The following is a 6827-nucleotide window of genomic DNA, read 5'->3' on the forward strand; positions in this document are numbered from 1 at the left end:
TCATACGCTTTCTTTCGATTTTGGGTCAGGGTTCGCTGGGTCGTATTCGATTCTTTTAAACCCCTGGCAGTGTCTCATTCGATGTTATTTTATCGGAAGATCAAATCATCGATTTTTTTTATGGCGTCGGTTTATCGCCTCCGATTTAACCGGTTGATGTAATTGTGTAGTTTTTGTGTAGGAAAAATATCAAATTTATGTTTTATTATCGTTAAACTATAAAACTTATCCCAATAATCGCAATAGCAATTGAAATAGCAATTGACAACACGTACCCGGCTCTTGGTTTTTTTACACGAATCATTTTGTATGACACATCCCTATTCTAAACTGAAGCCTTTAGGATCGGAACGAACTTGATCGGAGTTGATCGAATCGGAGCGGAGTGCAAAAGAATCGGAGCTACTTCTACCAAGTTCGAACCGGATCGGCCAACACTAGTTGTCTAGACAAAGCAAAACAAAACAAAACAAACAAGCACACCAACAGCGTTTGGCGACCCTTTCGCTGGAGCAATCCACAAACACACCCCCAGAAACCAGTGTGTCAAAACAGTCTGTGGCAGTTATGGCAACGGCACCCGCGGAAGCACCGGAGAGATGAATGGAGCAGCATTATTCGCGAGAGCAAAGCATTTGTTCCTTGTGCGCGCGCGGGCCGTGTTGTTGTGTTGTTCGGTCGGCAAAGACGTTGATGGGTCCGCAAATCCATGAACGAATAGCACACACACTCACACGCGTAATACCGCGTCGATCGCGAATGGGTTCTCTCCCGCTCCCAAGAGAGGGTGGCTGCACGGGTCCGCGTACGTTAATTCCATTTCGCACGATTAGACGGCGCTCGGCAGCGAAATTTCTCGGACGTGCGTGTGTTGTGGATTTTGTGGCGTTTGAAGCTAATGGAGTAAGACACCGCGGCAGCGATCCTTTTTGCTGCTGTGATGTGCAATAGCTGCGGGTGATTCGCGAAACCAGTGTCTTTCCCTCTGTCTGTTAGTGTAGTGAAGTAGCAAAGGCCTAAAAGTAAGTTGCAACAGCTTGAAACCCAAACCCATGCAAAATTTGATGCACGATCACGGTGTGTGAGATGGAAATGTGAAACGTGTCGATTGGCTGAGGTGGCTGTGGAAGGCACTGGCAAGGCCCCCCAAAAAGAAAAACCATAACCAATCAATCAGCCAGTGTGTAATATGTGTGGCTCATTCTGTGGAAGCATCGGTAAACGATTTTCATTTTCGCGTGTGTTTTGCAATACGTCATCAAGCCGCGAAACCCGTTTTTCTTTTCGATTATTGCTTGTTGGAATTTGGTAAACGCCCCGTTGTGAATGTGGCCAAGCATAGGCAAATGTGGACCATGCACGAACAGGCCTCTCCGCAGCTGATACTGATCATGTGTCACAATTCCAGTGATCTTTGGTTGTGGCATACACTATATAGTGACCTCAGACTCTCCTTCCAACAGCGACGGCTGCTGCGGTCGTGCTTATGTTTATATGTGTGTGTGTGCGTCTTGAATTGTAGCAGGCTTAGAGGCAGGCCACCTGAATCACGGAGAGATAGAAGCTCAGCCTGAAGATCGTTCACCACACACGCTTATCAATGTGTCTTCCGTGCATTGCAATTGTTTTTATCTTCGTTTCACTTTCTCCAACCCCGTAACTGGGTAGATTGGTGCAAAATTACCGCAACTGGAAGGGTTGGTACGCGAGTGTCTCTGTGTGTTTGTGTGTGTGTGACTGTGTCCCGTTGCAAATTGTACACCCTTTTGTTGACACGGTAAATCGCCCAAAGAACACGTACATTTGTACATGATGCGCTTTATTTAGATTGTTGTTGTTGTTCCGGTGTCTTACGTCAACTCTCCGACCAGAAATCCGTGGCTTCACTGGAGCGTTGTTTTGTTGTCTTCTCCAATCAGAGCGCCGCAGGGTGGGAGCGCCCGCCGCACGTGTGTGCTGTTTTTGCTTCGTCGATCGTTTGCTTCGTTGGGTCTGTGGCGTGTGGGGGGGGGGGGGGTATTTTAATACTGGAAGCTTCCCCTTTGCGATCATTTCCTACTCGTTTTGCAAAATGGGGGGTTGAAGGGACCCCTCGGGTGTAGGAAGCTATGGGTAAAAATAACTGCTGGAATGTAGTTTACGGTGGTGGCTTATGCGGGCAAAGGAGTCGTCTACCTAAAGGGCGCTTGTATTGCATTAGATAATTAGCGCCGTACACGTGTTTGTGGCATTGCCTTTGAGAGTGAGAGAGGGAACGCTTTACAACGCCTTTCAAACGCGTGCTGGTGTACTGTCATATTGTGCCTGTCAACTGGAGCACTTAATTGTAGTACAATTACGAAACACAAATCTCAATGCCCTTTGGCAAACGATCACAATAGGTTCAGTGTAAAAGTAAAAGACAATATTTATCGATCACCTGTTTGAACTATCAATTGAAACACGCTTCTCGTAGACGATTCCCGAAATGACGACGTCTTGTTGACATTCTTCTTTTGTTGTGTTTGTGTGCGTGTGTACTGTGCGTTGCCCTTCGTTGCTATGACGACACTCCTATTTCCCTTCAAGGTTTGTAAAACGTTTGATGCCCTTGAGAAGCTACACGAAAATAGCTGTGTTTTGTTTTTCGATACAAGGTATGAAATTGGGCAGTTTTTAAGCATATAAACTGCACAAAATGCAAAAACGAATGTTGAGCTGTTTGTGGCCCTTTCAAAATTTCATTGGTATTTGATAGCTCCTTGTTTACTAAACGTGCTTCGGAATTGGGAATGACGCTTCAAAAGAAAAGATACGAACGAAGGGCATATGGGGTTGAGTGTTTTGACCTCGAAATAGAGGGCAGTAAGAGATTTTTCTTTTATTTGTGGTTGTGTTTATGAAATAAACACACTCTGGGGTGGGGCCTTTGTATATGTTACTGTTATGTATTTGTATTTGTAAAGCAAACGTGTGTTTTTGGAGGCAAGACGTTGGTTTAAAGGCTCCTGCAAGTGTGAGATGGTATAGGTTCCCATATGTACCACCCTCAAACCCCATATTGTACAAACAAGCGTAAGTTTGGCATCACACATATTGAAGGAGCCATCCTTAAGCTACGGAACGCTAAAATTGAGTGTTTTTAAGTGCTCATCCTTTAATGAAATGTAAAACTGGAAGTATTGGTCGTTTCGAATAATCGTCTCTAATGATAAAAAATCAGCGTTATGAAACAAATATATTTTTTTTTATTCATGAATTGCATGACCTTTGTTGGATTTTGTGATAGGCAGAACACACCCTAAATTAAAAATTGAATAGGTTTACCACACCCTTCAGGTTAGGCAATGAATTAATAACGCCTACACGTAGGCAACACGCACTACATCTATGTTCCCATTAACCAGAAATCCCATTTAACTAAAAGTCCAATTGGAATAGTGAATAAAACTTCAACGAGAATTGCAGAGGAAAATGTATCCAACGCTGACGGAGCACGTAGGCTCCTGATTAGAACACCCCACAAATTGCCAATCAATCAAGTTAAAACTCCAGTTTAACCTATAATGATTCTTCCTATAAAATTTGGAGTGCATTGCTTATTTTGGGACTTCGTTACTCGTTAAGAAATAGCCTCAGTAAAATTCTGCAGTTAGCAATGCAGAGGTTCGAATTCGGGGTGCCAGCCTATTTCCAAGCTCTGGCTGGGAAGTTTACCTACCCTTATTACAGACCACAAGACGAAGCAGGCCGTATACCCTGCAACCTTTCAGAAAAAAGTACTTTTGAACCGAATTCAACGTAAGCTTATTTGTACTTATGTTCTGATTACTGCTGCTAATAGCTAAAAACTCCAAATAGGAACTCTAATCATTAGTTGAACAAAAACTTGATAGAAACAGTTTTCCTTTTAATTTGTGTAAAATTTAAGATAAACTGCAACAAATATTGTATTTGACAATTCATATATCAAATCTGCTCAGTTTGTTAAACCCCTTCCCAGTTTTGCCCGACCAGTGCATGGACTGTCCCAATTGCATTATTTAAGTAACAAATACCTCAATTGTTCTACGTCCTTCGCTATGCACTGTATTTGCCTGTAATGTGTATGTATGGGTCTTATCGTGAACGAAGGTCGGTAACCGAGGGGATAACTTAAGCGGTCTGATACCATATTTCCAATTGGATCCAACGCATTTTTTCCTTAAGATTCCGGCCTTAGCACCGTGTTTTCAAAAGCCGAGCTCATTTTAACCCATATTGTCCAATGTTGACATTTTACGTGGTCATATTGCTAAGAAATGAAGACTGTTCGACTTCCGTTGGACCGTAAAAATTTCATAACTTTTTCTTACATTTATGCATAGTTTTCCACGATGTTTTATGCTATCGATCAGATTTTTTGTAATAGAGTGTTTTCAACGATGTTCGAAAAAGTGTTCCGATAAGGCGTCATCAATCAATTACGTAACGCAAACATTTTTTGCGTACAAATTTTCGACCCCTTCGCTCCCTAGTGTAACAAACTGTAACGTTTGAAGAACCCCCCCCTCCTCCCATCCCGAAATTACGTAATAGAGTAGTGCCTCAAGAACCAAAACTGTACGACTCATTCAATTGATCCTAAAGAACGAACGACCATAACGTTTTATATAAAGAATAGTTGTCCCATGCAGCAATCAAAATGATTTAAAAAGAAATAGCAAAAAGCAAATTCAAAAAGATTTTGATATTCGGATCCTCAGCACAGTTTGCAATGTTCTTGCATCACCATCATCAGAAGCTCATTCAGCCATCTTCCTGGTCCTCCATAAATATGTCCATCTTTCCAGAAATACTTTAGATGTTGCATCATCCCCAAATTGATTATTCTATTTCACATAACTTAGATGTTTAACATGTTGCGCATGTCTAACAACTTAAGAACAAAATCGGTAATGTTTGCAAGAGTTTCGGCTGCATTTTCGATGCATATATAAAATTACGACCAATGATCAACTCTTGATCATTGGTCGTAATTGGACTCAACGATCAAAAAACGGCTGACTGCAATAACTCCATCTCCAGTTTGTTTGAAACGCATTGGGTTTGTAAGGAGTTGGATGGGTATAACACTTGTTTACAGCGTTACAGTTGATTCTCGTGCCATTTGCATCCAATCGCGTGTCGTCACTTGCGACTCGCATGCTACTATCATCAAATACAGGTGGCCCCTGAGATATACACTACCTCTTATACGCGGATTCGGAGATGTGCGATTTAATATATTGGAAAGGTCTTTGGCCCTACTTGCAAGATTACACGAAGGTTAGCGATATTTTGGCTGGAAATTACGAGATTCGACTTGCGCGGAAATTCGATATACGCGGTGTTAAGTTTTCCCGTCCTTCCGTCCGTGGTAACCAAATTCGACGGACAAATGACGGGCTATTCGGCTGAGAAGTACATACAAAGTAGCGCATTCTTTTTTAGACCGGCATAATCGCGAAGATTGTTAAGTCACGAAGAAGAATCTTCGCTTAACATTCATTTGTTATTCGACAAAAAAAATCAAGTATTTTATTTTGCGTCGCGTAACAAAAGTTAAACTCCCCTAACTCTCCCCCATGTAACAAATCGTAACGTTTAACGACACATCCTCTCCCCTATCAGCGTTGCATAATTGATGGATGATGCCTAAGTGGTCTTAAGAATTGTCCAGTGTACCGTAAAATCAGAAGATAGGAAAAAATATGAAGTATCCGACTTTAGGGGCTCGCCTCTATATAATTTTACATATGCTACAAAACAAATTAGTAATACTCGATTTTTACCGGTAGTATAGTAAGTCGTAGTATAGTTGTTAACTCGTACGACTTAACAACATGCCCATCATGGGTTCAAGCCCCAAATGGACCGTGCCGCCATACGTAGGACTGACTATCCTGCTATGGGGGGATTAATAAGTCACTGAAAGCCATGCCTCCAAGTAGTGGTACTGGCAGGCCTTGACCGACAACGGTTGTTGAGCCAACAAGAAGAAGAATACTCGATCTTTAATTATTTCTTTAACAAGATTTGGTATACATTAATCGCTGAACTTGAAGCCATAGCTCATGATTTTATTAGAAATTGATCATCCTTGCTTTCTAACAGGATTATTTTATTATATAATCTTTACCGCACGGCTACACGAAGTGAAATATACAGCAAAATGAACTTTTTTACAGGTTAAATATAGATAAAGCATCACAGCAACCGGTTGATGTGCAATATAAACAAATAACGTGTACAAAATCGTAGCTAAATCCATTAAATAACTTCAATATCAAGTATTTTGGCAATTTTCAGTCAACAACTCATGATTTCTTCCAATTTGGGAATGTTCTGCTTAAGAAGATATACTTTTTCAGTGAATTTCTAAATCGGATGTTGTTTTCCCCCAACCCTTTAGCTTTACCTGACAGATATTTCACCTGCAAAATAGTTTATTTCGCTGCATATTTCACCTCGTGTAGCCACGTGGTTATAGCATCCTCTTTTCTTTTAACTAAACATGTTACATTATTTATGGATGACCCCTTTGCAACGCTTCAGACCGTTCGACATTTTAGCTGAAAAATGTTTTTGACGAGGAATAACAATCTATTAGCTGCAATGATATAAAACACAATACTTAACAACATTCTGGGAATTTTAAGTTCAATAATTAAATCATAGAATAAAGAACAGTCAAACAGCAAAACATTCCAATAGGAAAATCAACAAAAAATGGACAGGTTTGGTGGCGGATGGGTTTCAATACGACGAATGAAAATAATAAAGTGCAAATGGCTTGGTTCGGTCTTGTTGGCGGGCGGATTATTGAA

The sequence above is a fragment of the Anopheles arabiensis genome, chromosome 3 (genome assembly GCF_016920715.1).
Source record: "Anopheles arabiensis isolate DONGOLA chromosome 3, AaraD3, whole genome shotgun sequence".
Taxonomy (NCBI): domain Eukaryota; kingdom Metazoa; phylum Arthropoda; class Insecta; order Diptera; family Culicidae; genus Anopheles; species Anopheles arabiensis.